The 20,130-nt window shown below is 38.1% G+C and overlaps 1 protein-coding gene across 1 annotated transcript in view; it reads left to right on the forward strand.

The window, feature by feature from the left end:
* The first annotated feature begins 5,587 nt into the window (after positions 1 to 5,587).
* Positions 5,588 to 20,130, forward strand: part of LOC124284589 (zwei Ig domain protein zig-8-like) — a 164,666-nt gene continuing 150,123 nt past the window's right edge. Inside the window, exon 1 of the mRNA XM_046720693.1 lies at positions 5,588 to 5,628. The gene's annotated coding sequence lies outside the window, so the exon portion shown is untranslated. The remainder of the gene's footprint in view (positions 5,629 to 20,130) is intronic.

Below are 20,130 nucleotides of genomic sequence, written 5' to 3' on the forward strand. Positions count from 1 at the left end.
AACAACAGACCTTGTGTGTATTATGTCGGCAGTAATGGTTCAGAAGAGCTGGGTAAAGGTGGAGTTTGGATTTCAATGCTTCTGTCAGTGGAATTAGTGTTTACCGTTCTTTGGACAGCGGAATCGGCATGTGCAGTGTGTTTGCTTTATTGGAACCAGAGGAAGGACGGCCATGCTGGACCTCAGATGATCATTTTTGCTAACTGAAAGTAGTTTATGTGATTGCTATGTTCATTCCTATCATTTTTAAAGACACACTCAGCAATATTTCAACTGTATGATGGCAATCTGTAAATGATTGAGTCTGGACCAGACAGACCAGTGATTTACAACATGAACATGAATTGTTCCAGTTTGTATACGAATACCTATGTCAACCAAATCAGCAAGACTGACCACCCAATCCTGTTAGTCACCTCTTACGACAGGCATGGGCTGCTGAAGACACATTTAAACCAGGATCTTCATGGGTCTCACTCTTATCAGAGCAAAGGATCCTTAGTAAGTCTTGGGCACTTAAATATCATCAGCAATGCCAGTAGCAGCAGCAACAGCAACATCAGCAGCAGCATGCACACATGGTGGAGTAAAAGTAATAGATCATTTTCATATTGCTGTATGATCAGTTAAAAGAATGAAACAAATTATTGAAATGATAGAGACACTGTAAGAGTTTGCCATTGCTTCCTATGATCTAAAGAAAAGTTTGAAGATTGAAATGCTGCTAGATGAAAGAACAGGTTTTGTGTGATGATAGACCATGCAGCATTTAGATGGAAGCATTATGTCAATGAGTGTATTTTCTATGTGAGGAAGAATTAGCTATGTACATATACTATCTATTAGGGAAAAACATCATAGGAAATGGAGAGAGTCTTCTGTTAAATATGAAGTACATTTCAAACTCATCTTTATGACATAAATGATGCAATAACAATCAAAACTGACACAGGAAACTGTTTTACCGTGTTTCTGGCTGTCTAACCATAATTCTGTCTTAACCTGTCTCATCCTGTACAATCCTGTCCCATACTGGATCACCCTGTACCAGCCTGTCTCACCCTGTACAATCCTGTCCCATACTGGATCACCCTGTACCAGCCTGTCTCACCTTGTACAAGCCTGTCCCATACTCGATCACCCTCTACCAACCTGTCTCACCCTGTACAATCCTGTCCCGTATGGGATCACCCTGTACCAGCCTGTCTCACCCTATACAGGCCTGCCTCAACCTCTACCAACCTGTCTCACCCTGTACAAGCCTGCCTCAACCTGTACAAGCCTGCCTCAACCTCTACCAACCTGTCTCACCCTGTACAAGCCTATCCTGCACTGACTCGCCCTATACTAATCTTTCTCACCCTGTACAAACATGTCCCACACTGGTTCACCTACTACCAACTTTTCTCACCCTTTACAAGCTCTGGCTCACCATGTTCCATACTTTCTGATCTTGCCTCACCCTGCTGTCATAAACTCTCCTACCTGAGTAGCAGTTACAGTTTCCTCAATGAGCCTCAGGTTCTGTTATACACAGTCTCTCTCAGGCTCACATTGCTTACAACACTTTCTCACACTAATCCTCACCTGTACCATTCTTGCTTATATAGTATCACCCTGTCTAACCCTTCAGCACCCTATCCCAAACTGTACATCTCTGTACCCACTGTAAAACCCTGTAACAATGTTATTTAACCCTTACCACCTGAAACCCTGTATCACCCCATCAAACTTGTATCACCCTATCTAACCTTTAATGATCTGTTAGCACCCTATCTAACCCTGTATCACCCTATCTAACCTTTTATGGTCTGTTAGCACCCTATCTAACCCTGTATCACCCTATCTAACCTTTAATGATCTGTTAGCACCCTATCTAACCCTGTATCACCCTATCTAACCTTTAATGATCTGTTAGCACCCTATCTAACCCTGTATCACCCTATCTAACCTTTAATGAAATCTGTTAGCACTGTATCACCCTATCTACCCTTATGGTCCTATCTAACCCTGTAATCACCCTATCTAACCTTTAAATATCTGTTATCACCCTATCTAACCCTGTATCACCCTATCATCTGTTAGCACCCTATCTAACCCTGTATCACCTAACCTTTAATCTAACCCTGTATCACCTTTAATGATCTGTTAGCCCTATCTAACCTTTAATGATCTGTATCACCCTATCTAACCCTGTATCACCCTATCTAACCCTTCTAATGTATCTATTAGCACCCTATCTAACCCTGTATCACCCCTATCTAATCCCTTTAATGATCTGTTATCACCCTATCTAACCCTGTATCACCCTATCTAACCTTTCTAATCTTGTATCACCCTATCTAACCCTGTATCACCCTATCTAATCTTGTATCAACCTATCTAACCCTGTATCACCCTATCTAACCCCTTAATAATCTGTTAGCACCCTATCTAACCTTGTATCACCCTATCTAACCCTTTATAATATCTGTTAGCACCCTATCTAACCCTGTATCACCCTATCTAACCTTGTAATAATGATCTGTTAGCACCCTATCTAACCCTATATCACCCTATCTAACCTTTAATGGTCTGTTAGCATCATCACCTATCTAACCCTTATCACCTGTTAGCACCCTATCTGTATCACCCTATCTAACCTTTAATGATCTGTTAGCACCCTATCTAACCCTGTATCACCCTATCTAACCTTTAATGATCTGTTAGCACCCTATCTAACCCTGTATCACCCTATCTAACCTTTAATGGTCTGTTAGCACCCTATCTAACCCTGCATCACCCTATCTAACCCATTATCACCTGTTAGCACCCTATCTAACCTTTAGCGATCTGGTATCACCCTATCTAACCCTGTATCACTATCACCCCCACCCTATCTAATCTAACCCTAACCCTATATCACCCTATCTAACCTTGTATCACCCCATCTAGCTGTATCACCCTATCTAACCCTGTATCACCCTATCTAACCTTGTATCACCCCATCTAACCTTGTATCACCCAATCTAACCCTATATCACCCTATCTAACCTTGTATCAGTCAATCTAGCCCTTTATCATCCTGTACCACCTTTTACTACCTTTTACCACCCTATCTCAACCTGTACATCTCTGTACCACCCTAAATCTTTGTATCACCCTATCTAACCCTTTACAACCCTTAGTATTTGCAACGGCTCCACCCTACCAGCCCTTGCCACTTTGTAGCCCCTTGTACAAGGTAAAATTCAAGGATTATCATCATTGAAACTATTGTTACAACAAAGTCAATACCTATAGTTTAAGCTGAATGATATAAAGAAACAATGACTGCTTGATTGTAGGCTTTAAAAAACCCAATATTCATCCCTGTTCAAACTGACAATTTCGGGAATTCTGGCAGTTGTAGCAGAATAATAATTTCATTTCTAAGATTATAATGTCAGTATAACTTGACATTTTCTGGCAGATTCGTTGAACTACAGTTGCTTGCCCTCCTGTAGTGACTATTATCCCCCAATGAGTTCCATTACAGACATGTCACATTCAAACCCACATTGACAATGGCTAGTGGTAGATTCCAGCACACTCCAATGGATAGCATTGATCTCATGGAACAGCTTGACCCATTCAATTCCTTTTGATTTGTAACGAAATCAAACCCTTTCAATTCATCCTTTTCATTTCACATAAAAGCAGTGGGTAATAATTATTATATGACTATCTGAAGATGCTGATCATTATTGCAATGTAAGGACATGACCATTTTGCAGTAGTTTCCGGTTTTATAGAAGAATAAAATTGGCATCGCATGTGGGAAATAGGAACTATCAAACCATGAATGAGGTTTCAAATTAATTTTGACATGTATTGATTAATTTCAGTAAAAGAAATAATTTTGCAGGATGAGACTTTGTGAAATGGTATCTTTACTGATGGGATTTGAGCTAATGAAGTACAATTAACCTCCTTTCTGTCTTCCGACTTTTGTTTTATGTGAGCTGGTAAACGTTACAGGCTCTGCTATTGCCATTATAAAAACACTTAACAGATACATATACTGTCATTTGAGAATGATTTTAAGAACTGACCGATATGAAGTTAACGTGTGCACGCCCTGGGTTTATAGTTAATGAAACCAGTCACTGTTAAGGTATTTTTGTTTCCTGTTAGTGGCCTCTGGCATTGTTTTAGGAGATGTACTTTATATTTATGGCCATGACACCTCTATAACCTCTGCAGCTGACAATATGACCTGTTACTCTAAATATCTGGAGTGAGTTGAGATTAAAGCTGCTTTCAGCAATATTCCAGCAACATCACAACATCGGACACCCAAAAAAAGGCTTTACACACTGTATCCATGATTGAATCAAACCCATGTCATAAGAAGCAAACACAAACCACTAGACTATCTGCCTGAATATCTGGAAAATATGTCCAGGTCTAGCATTACATGTTGAGCCAGAGGTCTGAGCCATCCATGACAGTAGCAGTTTTCTGTGTTTTACTACACAAAGCGATCTTAGTGCTATGGACCTTAATTCTGTGTTACCAGACGGGAGTTTAATGATCATCTGATGATGACTCTAAGATCACATTGTGCAAGTGGGCCTCAAGCATAAATGAAGCAGTGTATTCTAGATCTGAACCCTCTGTGAAGCTCCAGTGTAATGTACAAGTGATGTATGACACACTGAGTGAGTGAGTTTAGTATTGTGCTGATTTTTACAAAGGCAGATTTAAATCCCAACTCACTCATTGGTCTATGTGTAAGAACCCCAAAGACCTTTGACAAAGACTCAAGTTGACAGTATGGGTTATTAGGCAGCTGAACCACAAGGACCTTGTGTTAACACAAAGCTCTGAACAATTCTGGATCAGCAAGTTGACAGTATGGGTCATTAGGCAGCTGAACCACAAGAACTTTCTATTAGAAAGAAGGTATGAACAATTGTTACTGATCTCTCAAGTTGACAGTATGGGTTATTAGGCAGATGAACCACAAGTACATTGTGTTAACAAGAAGGTCTGAGCAATTCTTGCTCTTCTGTCAAGTTGACAGTATGGGCCATTTACTAAGGCAGCTGAACAACAAGGACCTGTGTTAACAAGAAGGTCTGAACAATTCTGGCTCTTCTGTCAAGTTGACAGTATGGGCCATTAGGCAGCTGAACCCCAAAGACCTTGTGTTAACAAGAAGGTCTGAACAATGCTGGCTCTTCTGTCAAGTTGACAATATGGCCCATTAAGCACCACAAAGATGTTGTATTTACAAAAAGGTCTGAACAATTCTTGTTCTTCTGTCAAGATGACGGTATGGGCCATTAAGCACCACAAGACACCTTTGTTAACCTATTGGTTTGTACCACAAATGTTAAGTTTAAGATTCTCTTGTGTATTGACCTGTGAACTGATACACCTTAGATTTACAAGATGTACCATAGAATATGAACAAAGCAGGGAAGATCTCATACATTTACAATCTCCAAGGTATTCCCTTGAAAGTAGTTAACCAAGATACCATTGCTGTTAGATATTAACCATGGCACTATGAGCAAGTAGTATTCATCAATAATTAGGCTGTTTATTCTCTCAGGTGCTGAGAAGATTCATATGGATATGCGTGGGAACCTGTGCTGAACTGTGAGTATAAAATATCCATAGAGGCACAGGGTTATTGGCCCATTGTGCAGTGAGCATAAACTGATCATTGAGGAAAAGACTTACTGGCACGATGTTAATAAAATGTTTTAATCTCTTTTGATAGATGATAGTGAGGTACACGGTAATATCTTGTGGCTGAGGTGTTTAAGTAATAAGTTGTTCTGTTAGAAATGCTTGCGTCACATGTTAAGAAGATACCAGTAGCCATGGATAGAGAAAATGAAATACTTGATTGTTTGTCATTATGAGCATTATGGATTCATATTTCATCTCCAATCTAATTAATTTACAATTTACACTCTTCCAGAGTGAGTGAGTTTAGTTTTACGCTTTTGGCAATATTACAGCAATATCGCGACGGGGGACACCAGAAATGGGCTTCACACATTGTACCCAAGTAGGGAATCTATCCTGGATCTTCAGCATGACGAGCAAACGCTTTACCCACTAAGCTTCCCCACCACCCCTGATCTTCCAGAAAAACATTGAGTGAACTACAGTGTCTTGGGTCTATATTGTTGTTGCAATTGTTCACCTTCACAGACGTTAAATAAGTATTTTTGGTCAAGAATATGTTTTGCTTAGAATTATTTCAATATTTTATGAGAGAATATATTGTCATATCTCAACATCTATTCATGTTAGACTGTTTGAACATGAAGTATTTAATTTCAAAAATGATGAAATATTTATTTTATCTAGATAATCTTCCTAGTTCAATGATTTTTGTTGAATGTCAGCATAAATATGTTGATCCAATGTGCTCAGCATTATTGACCCTGTCAGCTGATGGCTTGGGTGTGGGAACTGCTGTTCTTCAGGGGAGGTTTCTGTTGTATTCACTGACAACTATGTACCTATAAACACGCTACTACAGTAACTAATGTAATGGTGCACCTTGATATTAACTGTCAGAGTTTCAAAACAATGAAAAGGGCAGTTTTAAATTATGTACAGTTTCTTCAACCATTCATCTTCTTAGTGTTGATTTCTTCCATCAGATATCCCACATTGTTTCCTTCCACCCCTATATCAATACTTTCTCCTGTTTCCAATATAGTGATCCTTCTCTGCACACTGTTCTGTTGCCTCTGCTCAACCATGTCTTTACTTTGTTCACATCCCCATCTATTCATCATCGCCTCAGTCTTTTTCAGTCAATCCCCATCTATTCATCATCCCCTTAGTTTGTTCAGTCAATCCCTATCTATTCATCATCTCCTCAGTTTGTTCAGTCAATCCCTATCTATTCATCATCTCCCCATGTTGTTCAGTCAATACCTATCTATTCACCCATCTCCCCATGTTGTTTAGTTCCCCACTTATTCAACCTGTCCCCGATTTCTCGAAACAAACTTAAGTCTGAATTTTGACTTAAGTTAGAGTTTTTACTCAAATTTGAGAAACGCAGGAAAATGCATTTCCCAGAATGAACTGAAATCGATATTAAACCCAAACATAGTGTACAATTTGAGATTGGTGGATAAATTACTTAAGTTGTTTGGGCTTTTTAATTTTAAAAATGCAGTTGAGTAAAAAGTTCAGCTGTTTCAAATTGTCAAACTCAGTTTGAAATTTGAGTAAAAACTTAAGTTTGTTTCGAGAAATCGGGGCTAGTTCCTCACTTTGTTGTGTTCCCCATCTAGTCATCCATTTCCACAAAGCAGATCTATATGATGTCTTTTGTTTCACATGTTGTACTCATGACTAATGCCTTATGACACTTACCAGATGTAGATGTGAATACCAGTCCGGATTATCCAACAAAACAAATTCCATTGAACACAATAGGCATCAAAGTGAAACTAAAATGAATGCATCACTGAAAATCAGTAATGACACCAGGTGTTCACAGTGTAACCACATAAGCCATTGACTAGGGACGGGTGAGCTACAGTACTTGGTTTGGTTTTTTTTATATAGGGTTCCCAGCTCAGAGTAGTTCATTTGTACCTTACAATTGTACTGTACACAGTTATATAGCAGGTGTATTTTTGATTACAGTTCAGAAAACCTCCAAACACAATAAATAAAAGTTATACGGTCAACAGTTTTAATATCAGGATATACCTACATTCCCGGGTTCCCAGCTCAGAGTAGTTCCTGTTTACCCCCAGTTCTACTGTAAACAGTATGACATGAAGACAGAGCAGTAATACTCTTTAACCTGGCTGATTATGTGTCTTTACACATCAGAGTCCTGGGCCTAGATTTTCGAAGCTCTCTTAGGGATAAGATAGTCGTAAGTTAATGTTAATGTATGGCACTTACGACTATCTTAGCGCTAAGAGAGCTTGGAAAATCTAGGCCCTGGATCCATGCTGGTATTTCCATCACTGGGTTGCAGTGGTGTCGCTGGAATGGTGAGGACTGTGATTGTTCAACTTTCACACACTCAATGGATCAGTTAGACTAATGATAGCACAATGTATGCAGTGACCTTGAGATCACCGGGTTAGAAGGATCTTCATCAAGCTATGCTTCTTGTAATAGACCATAGGAGAATCGGATGGTCACACTCACTGGATCAGTTAGGCTAATGATAGCACAATGTGTGCAGTGACCTTGAGGCCACCGAGTTAGAAGGATCTTCATCAAGCTATGCTTCTTGTAATATTCTTCTTGGACCATAGGAGAATTGGATGTTCTTGTAATAGACCATAGGAGATGGATTATCCCAGTGATGTAGGTCGATGCTCATGGTATCAATCACTGGATCATATACTGGACAAAAATAGTTAGGGATATACATAAATTTTGAAATTATGATTAATGATCTATTTATTCATGGACACACTGATAAAATATCAATCATAAAATACCAATACCCCTAACTTTGTCCAGTATATTTTGCCAGTCATATAGCAAGAGTACTGCTGAATATAGTTTAGAAAAACAAACACAATAAACAAAAGTTATACTGTCAGCAGTTTTAATATCAGAATATACCTACAATCAGTCAAATAGCATCTCTCATTGTACAGAAACTGAGGCTTGAAAACCACAAGAAAAGGTGTTCTCACTTCCCATAAATCTCCTAGGCTCTTGCATCTATTTTATGTATGTTCATCATGAACACACCTTCAAAGCAAATGTGTTTTTCTTAACGCTCCAAAATAACAACTTACTCGCACAATGGCTTGCTCGATACTAATCCATTTCATTATCTGAACATCTATTGATGTCATGGCTTAATCCATATAAGTCAGTCAATGAACACCAAAGTGCCTGTCATTTTATAATCTATTTTATGTTCTGCTCTCACAGTTCATTTGATATTTCATTCACCATTGAGATAATTAATGGCCATTTATTACATTAGGAGTGATCGATGAAAGCATCAACGAGCAGGCTATGCTTGTGAATTACTTGCTAACATTCCCATACTTGTGTTTTCGACATGTGTGGGCACTTAACGTATCTCGTTCGTAACATCATGACATTGCAGTGATCTATGTGCCAATCACCAGCAATTAACATATTTTGTTAAGACATTAAGACAATTAGAGCATATTACTCAACAGGATGGTCATTTTCAGCAGGAAATGGCATGCTTAAACACACATGTATATGATAATTGTTATCTGATAATCTTGGTAATTATGCACCTAGATGATGTAAGAATGTCACAGACAATGGGATGAGGAATATAATCTGTAAGTTATAGATAAAGGAAAAGTTCCTTGCCCTTTGTTCTTGAGACAGTGTTGATAGCCCAATGATGAGCTGGTACTATAGTCCGTTTGGCTCAAAATTGGACCGATGAATTGCAATCTAACTTGAAAACAACTAAACATAGAATACTCAATGAAACGCTAATCCTAATCATAACATCAGACCAACTCTGTGAATTTTTTTTTTCAGAATTTATGACCTAAAAATAAAAAAAGTTTCTTAACAAACTATCATTAAAATTTTGACACAAGCACGTGCACAAGTGCCGATAAAGTCATTGATTCATTAACCTTTGCTGTACCATCTCCATCCTTTCTTGCACACCTGGCTGTTCCTCCCTTTGCACCCCTCCTTCGTAACAAACAGTGAACTGTGTCAAAATTTTGCTCACTCTGCCCATCCCTTTGTTTGCAAAGAAACTGTTCAATGTTTCTTTGTGACACATCAGACATGCATAATGTACAGTTTATGCATTTCTTAATCAGTTAGGTTTTACATTGAAATCAGAGTGTCATTTTAAGCGTATCACTCATACACATTGGAATATTTCTTGATTAAACTTTGTTAGCATATATGATGCCATGCATTGCTCTATCCTTAATCTCTGTTTATTCAAATGTACCTTGGAACATACTGAAATTTTAAGAATAAGAGGGATTGTTTTGTCTTTCATAAATGTCAGCCCTACTCACAAGCATTTATAGATGTTTTATGTTGTAATGAGGTATATGAGATCATTTGATTATTCTATGAACATTTAAAAGGACAGGGATATCAATAATTTTGTGTTTTTGTCCATTTAATTATTAGAAACGAGTTCCGTCCATCTGTGCGTCCATCACACTTTGTCTGAAGCATATATCCTAAACTATTCGTGATAGCTTAACCAAACTCGGTACACCTGTCAACCATGATCCCTAGATGTGCCTTTTGGGGGATAGACCCAGATATGAATTTTATTTTTTGCGGTTTCCACGGAAACATGACTTAGGCTGTGACTATGAGGATGTCATCTGGTCCAGAGCAGATCTCCTAAACTATACATCATAGGCGGATCCAGAGGGGGGTGCGCACCCCACCTTTTGTGCTGAAAGTTTGTTAAATGACCATTGAAACTCAGGTGAAAATGAAGTGTGCACCCCACCTTTTCGCAATAGTGTGCACCCCCTCTTTCTCAAAAAGCTGTATCCGCCCCTGAACATGCTAGCTTCATCAAACTTGGTACACGTATCAAGCATGATCCATAGGGTGACCGGACAAAATCCACCCGGACAAAATCCACCCCAAAATTGCCACCCCGGACAAAATCCACCTCTTCTTAACAGAAAAATGGACAAAATCCACCCTTCTCAAATTGCTTTTGTGAAAAGTTTTAGTGTGTCCTGATCTTTGATCAAGTTGTTTTGCTCAAGCATTGCAAGCATTGTTTTGATAGCATTTTCGTTTTCCTAATTGGCTGTTGTTCCTAGATGTTGTTTCAAACATTAAAGGTTTCTCCATTTGTCACATTTTGATCATTACGTAATCCCCTTAAAGAATTAAGATGTTTTTGCAAGCCTGATTGGAGCCCTTTATACTCATGTTTTGATAGAACATACTTTTTAATGAGTTTGAGAAGAAAGAGAGCAAGTCAACAATTAGGTGGGAGTGTTCCCAACGGAAACCTCTGTCTTGCAAGGGTTCAGTGACCACAGACATGGAAGTGAAGAATAAAGTACTGACAACCGACCACTGCCACACCCCAGACCCCAGCGCTACAGTGGCCCTCAAGTTGCGGTCAGAGATGAAGCAGAAGGCCAGTACATCCCGAGAGACACCAAACCGGGTTCTTCCCCTAAGAAAAGAACCAGAACAACCACCAAACGTCTCCAAGAACGCCTTGAAGGTCTGTGCAAGACCTACGGAGCGAAGGAAAAGACACTCGAGGACACGCATCGGCCGTTGTTTGCGTTGTTGAAATTTGGCAAGATGTTTAGTCATAGATATGTCTGAATGTGTGAAAATATATGCTGTTGTCATATTTATATATGTATTGATGCATGAATGATTAATAAATGTGAAAATGTGCAATTGTCATATTTATATATGCAAAAATGAGCTTACATATGTATTTTGGGTTTTTTTGTTATCGATTATGAATGACTGATATGAATAAAATTCATTTCTGTGACTAAACATGTCATTAGGTTTTTTTTCTTAGGGTGGAATTTATTAGGGGTGGATTTTGTCCGGGTGGATTTTGTCCTAGGTTGCAATTTTGGGGTGGATTTTGTCCGGGTGGATTTTGTCCAGGTGGATTTTGTCCTGGATTCGATCCACAGATGTGACATTTGATGGTTAGACCCAGATACAAATTTTATTTTGGGGGTTTCTGTGGAAACATGACTTAGGCTGTAAGTATGAGGATTTCCATGGCAACAAGTTAAGCTTCAACTGAATTTGGTGGTAGCGCTCTTTTCTGGAGCAGATCTCAAAAACTTTTCAGTACTCTCCTTCCACTTTGCTATATACACTCCAAAACATTTGACATAATCATAACTAGTAGACATATTCATAAAGAGTATTTTGCCGTTGTGTGTGATATTGATGACTTTGTCTTCTTGTTAACTTTACAATGCTTGTGGCTTTGACCCAGAGGTCTAGGTACTCATGGAAAATGATCTTTTGACATTGCGAAAGGCTCCAGAACAGTTATAGAGGGATATGTGTCAATAAGCCTGATACAGTTCTTTATGCAACTGAGTTTTCTGTATCCCTTGACAGCATCATGGATAGCAGGAATCAGGAAAAGCATGATAAGTATGCAAACCTCATTTTGTAAATGGCTAACTTACTTCTGAAGTATAGAATGATAATCAAGCGTATAGACTCCCTATTGTGTTCTCAGCTTGGTACCTCCAGACATCTTAGGAGGTGTCTGGGATCTCCACTGGGAGAACAGGCCTTCTGTCAATCTGGTTTCTGAAGAAGGCTGCAGTGCTACCATATCTCCATATGTTTTTGGTGGGTTCATCATGGCAGCACTTCCTGGAAGTCAATTTTGCTTTCTGGGTTTTGTTCAGAGAGGGCAAGGGTGCGTGTGTGGTTGATGAGTCAGACCGGGACCCACCAACCTTTCTCTGCTGTATTTGTATTTTAATCTGTGAAGTATCATCATCATCATCATCATCATCATCATCATCATCATCATCATCATCATCATCAATCATCACCATTACCAATCATCATCATCATCAATCATCATCATCATCATCAATCATCATAATATTAACATTGATATCCATAATATGCTACAAATAACAACATTCCAACTATCTAGGAATAGATAATCAAGTTTGGGTCAGACCACTGGTTGATGTTATGAGAGCAATTCTACCTGTTTGAGGTATGATGCCAATGCTATCAACCAAGACAATCAGTTTCTTGACCACCTGGTTCAATTCAGTCAGGCCGTGAAGATCTGGATTAGAATTGGTCTTCAGCAACCCATGCTTATAAGAGATGACTAACAAGATCAGCTGACTTGGTTGACACATGTCATCATATCCCAATTGTGTAGATTGATGTTCATGAGGACAATCACTGGTCCAGACTTGAATATTTCGAGACAATTGTCATACAGCTGTAATGTGGCGTTAAACAACAAACAACATGATATCCATAACAGTTCTCAAGGGGATGCTCAAACACTTGTGTAGGATAATTAAATATCACTTGCAATACGGGGGATCTTGATTCACTCTGAACAAATGCACATATCCACATCAGAACCCAAACTGAAAGTATTCACTTCAACCTCAAGGGGCGGTGGGGTAGCCTAATGGTTAAAGCGTTGGCTCGTCACGCCGAAGACCCGGGTTCGAATCCCCACATGGGTACAATGTCTGAAGCCCATTTCTGGTGTCCCCCGCCGTGATGTTGCTGGAATATTGCTAAAAGGAGCGTAAAACCAAACTCAGTCAGTCAGTCAGTCACTTCAACCTCAAAGGTTCTAAGCAGGAGTGTTTTCAAGTTGGTCCTGAGCATCTTCAAGTTTTGTCTGGTCTAGAAGGTCCAAATAGCTGGTCTGCTGTTGAAATATTCTCTCATCATATATGTTACTGTTGTTCTTGGGACTTGGCACTCTGTCCCAGCTTGTTAGTGTTAACCACTCATGTAGTAGATCCATCATGTCTATTTAAAGTCTCATGATTCTTATTAATGCTTGCTGATGATTGTGACCGTGATACGAGTATCTGTTTTTCAATATTCTACAAGAAATCTACATAAACACAATGTATTACCAAGGTGAGTCATGGTTACAAAGAAGACCACTTCACACAAATATAGGTAACTATTGGACTAAACATCAAGTATTTGTATTTGTTTTTATATAAAAAAAAATTTAACAAAAAAATATAAATATATTTGTTTACGATTTATGTTCCACTGTCATGGATTTATCTAACATTTTACTAATTGCCTTGAGAGAGAAGAAATAGTATTTTATTCCAAAGTTGGAATTTATTCAATCATTAATTTGCAGGTATATGAACTTAGAGATTGCATTCTCTGCAATAATATAAAACTAATCATTGAAACTTATGTCACCTGGCCATTTGGTTGCAATTACAGAATTTTTAATATCAGTTTCTATGGAAGTAGCGCCGATATCAGCCTCAGAGCAGGTCTAAAATGATCCCTGAGTGTAGGGTAAATTTCATTAAGTACATTGTAATCCTGCCTTCCAGTGTAAGGTATCAGCAGGTATATGATGATGTTTCTGAGGCTAAATGAAATTATTAGAGTGGAACTGCCAGCACTGAACCTGCATGCAATCATCAAGAATATCACATCAGTGAAATATTTATGTAGTAGTTATCATTGTCTTCAAAGTGATTCTGACATTTATATCAAAACTGGATACTACTTCAGAAATAAGCTGAACAATTCAAACATCTATACAATGCTAATTATTTTAAGATTAACCATGAACCATCTTGATCAAGGCATTTTCAGCATCTCTTTATGTTTGTACCTATGAAGATATATAATCTATTGATTTCTCTTAGATAAGGTGAGGTGAAATTGGGTTTAACGTCGTGCTTGAGAATATTTCGCTCATATGACGACGTGCATGCGTGTGTATGTGTATGTGCAGCTGCCTGTACTAGCCCAGACTTAAGCTGGTTTTGTAGTGCTAGCCCACTGAGATACCACGCCACAGTGACGCATGAATACCCCACTCAGACACATTATACTGACTCCGAGCCGACCAAACCTTGTTGTACCCATTAATGCCGAGCGCCAGGCAGGGACCAACAAGTACCATATTTTAACGTCTTTTGGTATGACGCTGTCGGGGATCGAACCCGCGGCCTTCCGCTCTCTGGGTGGCCGCTCTAACCACTACACTACGGAGGCGGTCTCTTAGATAAGGATGTGAGAACAATTTCAAATAATAGATTATGAAAAACCAGCAATATACTATAATAAATAATTGTACTGTGTGTTTTATTCCTGTGTTTCGGCATTTGTTTTAGAATATATTAAAAGTAAATGCATGGCATGTCATTGCCTAACCATTGCGATAAACCTAAAACAAAAACCACGCCTACAAATAGATTACTGTTTCCTGATTGGCTATAAATACACAAAGCCTTTCAGAAAGACATCAGTGTAACATGTTATATTTGAGATGACACTTTCTCTCAGTAAAGCAGTTTTCTGGATTTCTACAGCTCCCATGGCTGAATCCCAGAAGGGATTGAAGAAAGTATAATCCCAAAAATAACATGTTATCTCATTGGCTGATAATATGGATGTGATGTAAGGGACACGGTTTCATTGCATTGTGGCAATAATGTACTGAATGATGTCATATGTCTACATCTTTGTGTGCATTAATGAATAAATAATTTGTCAGGTGTGAACATCAGTCTTGTGTGACACTAATGGCAGATTCACTGCAGGTATGTTTTACTGCATGAACACCAATTTATAATTTATACGTTCACAAATGCAAAAATATGTTTACGTAAATCTTGAATAAATCAGTAGTTCAAATTTAATTCTAACAAAATAGGTTATTAATGTTTTTAGTACTATATTTATTGTTAACTGGAATGTTGATTTTTGCTGGAAATGAAACTTTCACAATCACAATTTCAATTAATCTTCAATTTATATCAAATGAAATGCTGATATGTATGTTTTGATAGAATGAGATAGGCCATGGTTTGTGCAATTCATGATATAGAATGACAACAGTTTCTTTGTATTTGTGATAATAGAATGTTGAAACAAATAATCTTCATTAAAATTAAGTGCAGCATCTTTTGTTGATAGTTTTGGAGCCATGAAACGTGCACCTGAATCACATTATTCCACTTACATTAATTTAATTAGATACTTTAAAACATTTGAAATTATTTATGGCATTTTAAAATATTATTTTTCAATACAAATGCAGTCATGTTTCATTAAAATTGAACTTATTCTCCTGAATACTTTTTATCAATTTTCATCAATTATTATGTTCAATCAATACTGTAAAAAAAAAGTAGGGGATATTCCATTTCTTGTTGGGGGGGGGGGGTATTTGGGAACCAAGTTGTATGAATGTGTATGGATTTAAAAAACGATTATTCCATTCACCATTTGTTATGACTTTCATGTAAATGCCAATTTCATGCAATCATTTTTCATGATATGCACATAATTATGGGTCGAATAAAATTTGAAATTCACAGTTGCTGTACAATTCAGTGATAAAACCAAACTGTTCTGATAGTGTTTTGATCTCAATTACTTGTTTTTCTTTAAATGTGGTGTATGTGCTGTTGGCATATTAAACGTTGGAATATAAGGGAGCATTGTAGCACGAGCTGTTATTGTTTCAAGGTCAATAATTAGCATATCACACGATATCGACTGACAAATAACATTGATGACAGATATAGATCTGGTTGACAAGAAGCGTCAAGACCGTTTCATGAGAACGGCTGTGTCATGAAACCAAGGTCAAAGTGCCTCTCAAATTGGAGATGAGCTTCCCAAAGATACAGGTTTTAGAGTGAGTGGACAGATGATTCATAATCAGCTACACAGGTGGAGGCAGTGAGTATGGTGTTATGACACTTTAGCACTATTCCATCAATATCATGGTGGGGACACCAGATATGGGCTTCACACATTGTACCCATGTGGGGACTCAAACCCGGGTCTTCGCCGTGAAAAGTGAACACTTTAACCACTAGGCTACCCCACCGCCCTGGTGGAACCTGCATTCCTGACATCTATGTGTTATCCCTAGTAATCGGAACAAAAGCATCAGGAAAAAAAGAATCGGAAAAGAAAATCAAATTTTGCTAGGAAAAAAAGAAATAGGAAAAAAATAATCAGTTCACAGCAGTTAAGACTAGACTTTCTTTTTTTTACTGATTCTTTTTTTCCTACAATCTTATCCCTTGACTATCACATTAGTCTAAGATGTCCTTGGTGTCAAGAGAGCCAGTGCCAGACAAATCATCATTAGGCAAGCATTTTATATTTGGATGAATCAAGGTTTACTTCTATCTTCCTTGACAGGAGCAACAGAGTGTGAACAGACATAGATGGAATGAACACTTTCATGCCAATTGTTTTGGAGTGGTTTAGTAATGTTGTGGATAGGGATCACTGTGACTGACAGCACATCTTTACATGTTATTCACTGACGTGTCACTGGGCAGTTCTACTGTGACATCATGGAGGCACGTCTGGTGCCATTTGCAAGCCAGCATGGGCATTGCTTTGACTTTCAGAATGACAGTGCTATAGTACACAGGGCTCCTATTGTTACTGAGTGCCTCCAATCAAAACAAAACCACTTTACCATGGCCAACACTAAGCCCAGACTTGCCAACCACTAAACATGTTTGGGATATCCTTTGATGTTACAAACCTTACCATCAAAACCACCAACCACTCTCAACAAACTTGGCACAGTTCTTCTGGAAGAATGGAATGGACCAAGTTGACATAGGACATTTGATTAAGAATATGCCTCACTGATTCCGGGATTGTCTTCAGAATAGAGGCAGATTCATGTGATATTGATGAGTTTGACTTTTCATGGTAAATGAACTTATGTACAGAAGGTCGCTTTGGACCATCATCTATCAATATCTATAGTCATCTGACATTTGGAGACAAATACAAATCTCAGCTAGATGTCCCTGATACACAGTTGAAATATTTATTTCATTAAAGGTATAAAATATCAATAGTTATGGCACCTTTTTATTCAATATCCCCTACATTTTATAGTATATATAATTGTACATTTTCTTTGAAATTACAAGAATAAATGTTAATGATTCTCATAATGAAGGTGTTCCTGTAACAGTCTCAGATAACTAAAACCTCTTTCCATATTCAGTAGAAGTCTTTGCCAAAAGCCGATTGTAGGATTCCAACTATTGGTATGAATAAGTAAGTGCCTGAGAAAAAAAATTGATAGAAATTATGCCACAGAAATAAAAAGCCTTTCCATATTATAAGAAATCTCCGCCTAAAGAAGAGTCAGTTGTAAATTGCAACTTTATCATAATCAAGATTTCTGATTCACTATCAAATACTGATGATACCAGTTGCTTGCAGAAAGCTGGATGTATCCTGCCCCACAGAGTGCACCTGTCGTAACACAATTGCAATGACAAGTAAATTGTTCAACTGAAAACACACAGGAGGACACTTTGCAATTACAAAAATGGAAATTGCATCTCTTTTTACTTCTCTGATGTATCAAATTTGAAAATGTTCCAAAACACTGTTCAAAGCATAACATCAGTTTTCAGGAATACTGTTTTAAGCAGTCTAAGTAAACTTAGGCTCAGTATTATTTGTTACAATGTTATACTGAGTCTAACAAACCCTAGTAGAAGGTCGCGTCAGCTAACCTTTGAGCGACCTATGACCTATAAAATGTGAGGCAGCCGAACGGATTCAACCAACCAGATAACGACTACTTGTTAGTGTTTGGCGGGACTTACAAAACAGTTTGGATTTTCTCTTCCCCTGTTGCTGACACTGATCTATCAACAACAAAGATTCGCATAAAACACAGATATTTGACCTGCAGTATATACGCTTAGGGGGTTTCTAATGACATGGTTACTATAGCTTATATTTCCGCAAGATGACATCCTTGAATATTGACAAAAACGCTATTTTCGGCGACTGTTTACTCACTGCGTCCTCTATGTGTATCACTCGGAAGCGATCGTGCGGAAAATAGCTTTCGGAATCATTTGAGTTTTTTGAGGTAAAGGCTCAAACAGTATGTGCAAATGTTAACTTTCGCGATTTGGTAAGCCGTGTTCTGATTGGTCAGTCCAAAAGGTTAGCTGACGTGACCTTCCACTAGGGTTTGTTAGACTCAGTATAGCAGTGTAACGAATAATACTGAGCCTAACTTTACTTAGACTGCTATTTTAAGAGGATTGTAATTGCACTCTTCTGACACTTTCGCAGAGGAAGTCACAAAATTTTCAAAATGTCAGCAATAAAATTGTTCAAAATTATGAAAATGAAATTTTGACCTAATTGATGTGTCTATGTATATCACTAAAGGATGATATATATTTAAAGCAGGATATGTTTGTCAGTAATAGACAAGCTTATACATATAACAGAGACAACACGTATGAAACTGAGATGAATAGGTACAGATTTTTGGTGAATTACACTAAATGAGTGATTGAGTGTTTTGATGGCGGTGTTTAGTGTCAGTAACAGTACAATAGCACCTTGTAGACCAACCTTGTTCTTCCAGAAACTACACATTCAGCTGTCAGGATGATAGAGCATCTAGACATGCAGTATAAACACCAGTGAGAACTGTATATGGAATAGTAGACCCAATATTATAAATGTTGGATCTTTAAGTCTGACACAATACCTCCCTGGATGAAGATGTGAGCACACCTCCATAGAAAGCTGCATCAGTTGAGCTTTCTCAGCAACTAGTCAGTGCCAAGTATTCTGAATGTTTGGTAAGAGTGGAACAAAAGAGCATGTCTGCGACCTTTTGCAGCTCATTAGGCCCAATATTATAAAAATCTGATCTGATAAAATACCACTCAAGATCAAGATGTGACCGCACCTCCATAAGAAAGCAGTGTAAGACCCAGAATAAACTATCCGAGTATTGACATAAGCAGTATCAGACAGAATCAGATATACTACCTATCAAAAGTTTAGACTCACTAGTGTAAATGTAGCCACTTACTTCAGTCAACTGTCCTAAACTAGATTTTGCAAAATATTCCATACTGTTTAAAGGAACTCTTTACACATGAACTGATGTATTGTAAAACAAATTTGTTATGTTGAAAAAAATATTGTCATGAGTTCAATATATGATGAAACTCAGTGAAAAGTGACGAATTCTTAAGAAAACTTTACACCAAAATGCATCTGTTCACATGCACGATATTTGCACATGCTTTTCAGCAATTTGATGCATGATCCTCGTGCAATTCATCTGCATAAGGTTTGCAGTTGGTTCCCTCAAGTTAGTGGAGATATTCATCTTCGATGTAACCACATATGCATAACATATAGTGAATGATTTAAGTGAGTCTAAACTTTTGATGGGTAGTATATATTTTAGTCATGTACAAATCTTCTCTAGATCAAGATATGAGACACTTCCTTAGGTCGCCCCCACATGGGTACAATATGTGAAGCCCATTTCTGGTGTCCCCCGCCGTGATGTTGCTGGAATATTGCTAAAAGTGGTGTAAAACCAAACTCAGTCAGTCAGTCAGTCGTTAGGTCGCA

Source organism: Haliotis rubra, unplaced genomic scaffold (assembly GCF_003918875.1).
Source record: "Haliotis rubra isolate DU_JTF1 unplaced genomic scaffold, ASM391887v1 Scf34, whole genome shotgun sequence".
Taxonomy (NCBI): Eukaryota; Metazoa; Mollusca; class Gastropoda; order Lepetellida; family Haliotidae; genus Haliotis; species Haliotis rubra.